We start from the raw sequence: 4,901 nt of genomic DNA, 5'->3' as shown, positions 1-4,901 counted from the left end.
TGCTACTTGCATGTCATTCAGTCCATTCATGTGCTTGTCAGATGGCAACCTACATGCATACACATAACCTTAGCATCATTCTCTATCTAATGCATAAGTAACTTAAACTATAAATAGAACTATGCTATACTTAGAACACTCTCATTCTATCACGTGCACTTACGTGCCCTTCACTATGTTAAACCCTTCGGGGACCACTTACGGTCGCCACAACTTCCAATTCAAAGTCTTGCCTCGAGTGCTCATCCTCCAAAGTGAACCCATTATTCACCTTAGGATTAAGACACTAAGACACTCGTCTTACTCTTCTTACAATCGCATTCGACGCATGATTCCGACCGATGGAATCACACATCTCAATCCTAACGATGCATCCGTCACTACCTTCATGCATCTTAGCCATACTAAATCCTCATTCCCATCCATACAAGCACACGGCTCTAAGCCAACTCTGAGGCTCAAGCATCGTGTAACTGTACTTAGGAAAGATTACCCATTACATATGGTGAATCCGTTCAGCACGTGTCTCTTACCATATTACACAGGTACCTTACCCCTTTATAACCTAAGATCAACATATATAACACGTTGATCACCTGCTCGTAGGGACAAGGGCGATGCTCCGATACCAACTCTTAACCCGGCTAGCATGACTCTTCACGCTACCTGTCCCTTTTGACAGTTCATCCCAACACTTAACACGACAAGACTCCATTCATAACTACGTTTCATGTCATGTTATATAGCTCGGAATTAACCCCAAGCTACACCGTGACTTTGTCGCGTTACCCAACACTGCTATGTCAACTCTTGACTCATCACGAGTACAGTTCCTCATGTACTCCCGTCACAACGTGACATCTCATCACGTTCCCGTTACGCCATTCCTACACTTTAACACTTCACCCATCATAAGCATGACTTCCAATAACCATGTCACTTCGTGACGTTGCCTAGTCATGCTTCCGTTGCGTACTCTTATACTTATTCTGATACTTCACGCATACTCCTAGCCATAAGTCCATCACAGTGACACTTGTCACCTCAGACTACATGCTATGTCATAACTACTTCGGGACACTGTTCCACAGTTTCCAACACTATCCATCACGTTCCATGCCCATCATTCACATAACCATCCTTATCTCTACGACACGCCATACGGAGTGTCATTGCCACGTGGAGTACACTCTACGTATACTCCCTTCATTCATACCACATCCCCACTATGGCATACCTGCCATATGGTACATCACTCCATCACATGGGGTACGTTCCACTCGTACTCCCTTTACATACGCTCCATCACCACTATGGCATACACGCCATATGGTGCATCACTATATCACATGGAGTACATTCCACATGTACTCCCCACATATACAATCATGCCACATCACCACTATGGCATATACGCCATATGGTGCATCTCACCGTCACATGGAGTACATTCCATTTGTACTCCCCACATATACCATACCCCACATAGAGTACACTCATCATGTACTCCCTTCATACACACTACGGCACATCACCATTATGACATATCCGCCATATGGTGCATCACTATATCACATGGAGTACATTCCACATGTACTCTCCACATATACAATCACGCCACATCACCACTATGGCATATACGCCATATGGTGCATCTCACCATCACATGGAGTACATTCCATTTGTACTCCCCACATATACCATACCCCACATAGAGTATACTCATCGTGTACTCCCTTCATACACACTACGGCACATCACCATTATGGCATATCCACCATATGGTGCACACCCATCATATGGAGTACATTCCACATGTACTCCATCCATACACACCACATCACCACTATGGCATACCCGCCATATGGTACATCATTCCACTACATGGAATACACTCTGCATATACTCCATGCACGTTACACCACATAACCACTATGGCATACACGCCATATGGTGCATCTCACCATCTCATGGAGTACATTCCATTTGTACTCCTCACATATACAACACGCCACATCACCACTATGGCATATCCGCCATATGGTGCGTCACTATATTACATGGAGTACACTCCTTGTGTACTCCATCCACATGCATTACGCCACATCACCATTATGGCATATCCGCCATATGGTGCGTCACTCCACCACATAGAGTACATTCTACATGTACTCCTTCTACACGCACTACGCCACTGAGTACACTCCACTTGTACTCATCTCATTCCACACTACCCCAGGAGGGTATATTTTACATATACTCTCCTTATCTCACATTACGCCACACATAAAGTACACCCAGCGTGTACTCATCCTGTTCCACATATACCACGCCACTATTACAGCACATATTCCCCAATCACACTACACAACACGCTTCCCAATTATGCCCAACACTTCATTGTACATTACACCACACAATGCACCTCTATACAACACAGACAAGCCCAACACTTCACTACACAGAATGCCCAACACTTCATCACAATGCCACAACTCCACAAATACTAACAGCACAGTCCACAACCTAGTCAACTACTTAATATCCAACATAATTAACAAGGATAGAGGGTTATACCATTGACAAAATAACCCGTGTGTTGCTCGTTGACCGTCATAGCCGATGATGTCGGAAGAGTCGTACGTGGTGGCTAACTCACGTAAAGTGACTGTTTAGGTATTTGGATAGCTAGGTGTGGTCTTGGAAAGGCTCATGATAGCCTTGCGATGATGGCAAGGGGCATAACACGGCGGATCTAGCCGTGTGCAGTGGCGGTCAATCACGCGCAGTGACTGTCCATCACGTGCGGTGGTTACCTACCACATAAAGTGGTGGTTTGGACTTAGGGTTTGGCTAAGGGAGGTGCAGTGGATCTCGTGGTAGCGTCGAGGTGGTGCCACGATGGCTCACGGTGGCGGATCTGGCCATACCGTAGAGGAGAAGCTATGGGAGAGTGAGAGAGAGTGTGCTCTCGTGGGTGGCAAATCAGGGCCAAGGGAGGTTGGGTTGGCTTGGTGGCGACCAGAGGAGGCTGGACATGGTGGTCATCAGCCGTGCGTGGCAGTGCATGATGGTGCACGGCGTGCAACCCGTGCGTGAGAGGGGGAGAAGCCGTGAGGTGGAGGAGGGGGTTTCCAGCCATGGGTCATGTGGAGGAGCTCGGGGAGGAGCCATGGTGTCGCTAGGTGGTCGTGGGTGCTGCGCACGGCGGCGCTAGGGACCGCGCATGGTGAAGTCGTGCATGGGTCTCCTTGTGCGTGCGTGTGTGCGACGGAGGGAAGGTGGCTGCATGGGAGAGGCCAAGCTCGCTGGGGAGTGATGGCAAGTGGTAGAGGAAGCTGTCGAGGGAGTGGTGGCATTGGAGGGCGGCGCATGGCAACGCTACGCGCACCAAGCCCATTCGGGCTGTGCAGTTCTGAAATGGAGAAAGGGAGAGGTTGGCATGGATGGACTCGAGGGAGGGAGAGCAAGCCATTGGTGCCGGCGGTGAGGAAGGGTGACGCACGACGGCATCGGGCTGAGGCCTTAAGCCGTTCAGGCGTGGGGTGGATCTGCGTATAGTGTACGCTTGAGAGAGGGAGGAGAGAGAGGGTTACGGGGAAAATGAGAGGGAAAGAGAGGGGGTCTGGGTATTTAACCCAGTCCCTTCGTCTGGGGATCTACATAACGATCTAACGACGAGGAATTAAAATACTGATTTGAAGATGCGTAAAACATTAACTTAATTAAAAGCACTTAGAGGAATTAAGGTAAATATTATTTCAAACTAACTTTAGTTTATAAAATAATATTCTTCATTATGAATAAAATGATGAAGTCTCGCTTAACATATTTAAAAGGGTTAAACCATTTAATTAATAAAAGTTCTCATCATAATTTAAATCTCATAATATTTTAAATAATTGAAATCATTTTAATAATAATATTAAAATGATTTTCAGCAATTATAATATGTTTGGAGCTCTTCAATAATATTATGATTGTCGTATTTAAGATCAAATCTTAATTCAATAATGATGGAAATACTCCTTATAAATATTTCCAGCGTAATTAAAACACTGGGCGTGCCCTATAAGTCACACGATATCTTTCGAGACACGCCATCATGGTTCGGCACGCATAACGTGGCTCGCAGTCGCTTGTGAGAAAGGCAGATGATCACATAATCTCTGCTTTCGGGATTTGCTTACGTCATCAAGACGAAACATACGTCAGAAAGAGAGAAGCGTACGTAAGAAGAAGGAGCTGGGTATTACATTGGGGGATATTCCTCGAAGGCTGAGAGGTTTAATTTGTAACGATTGTTTAGGATTACCTTCATTACGTTTTTATTAGTGTTTGTTGGTTTTCTGCTTTGTTTGTCTTTTGTTTTGTTGATTTGAAAGATATGATAGGCTTGTTTAGATTGTTTATTGGTTTAGTTTATTGTCTAGGTTTTTTATTTTTGATACATGGGATGGTTTTTTCTTTGAATATCTGTAAATCCCATATGTCTTGATTTGTTACCACGATATTCCTCCACCATTAGCGAGACAAATAATAAAATTGGGGTACCGTCCTCTTTTTTGTTTTTTTTTTAAAAGTTCATTAGGAAGTTCATCACAATCAAAAATCATTAACCGGCTTGGAGGTGGCTGCTTAATTGTTTATGGTAATTAGTTTCAATGATCCTCAATGGATCCATATTGTTTGAAATTATCTAAGTATCCCTGTATTTAGATCTCACGCTTCACCACACAATCAATCAAATTGATTAGTCATATATTATGTGATAATTTGATAAATAATCAAATAAATAGAATAAATAAAGTGTGTAACACCAATTTTGGTTACGAAGAGAAATCCTGTGTAGAACTCCTCAAAAGTAAAACTCTGCAGGGCAGCCAAATCCAGAAAAGTCA

The sequence above is a fragment of the Juglans regia genome, chromosome 2 (genome assembly GCF_001411555.2).
Source record: "Juglans regia cultivar Chandler chromosome 2, Walnut 2.0, whole genome shotgun sequence".
In the NCBI taxonomy this organism is placed as follows: domain Eukaryota; kingdom Viridiplantae; phylum Streptophyta; class Magnoliopsida; order Fagales; family Juglandaceae; genus Juglans; species Juglans regia.
The sequence above is the reverse complement of the archived record's forward strand: the minus strand, read 5'-3'. Positions refer to the sequence as shown.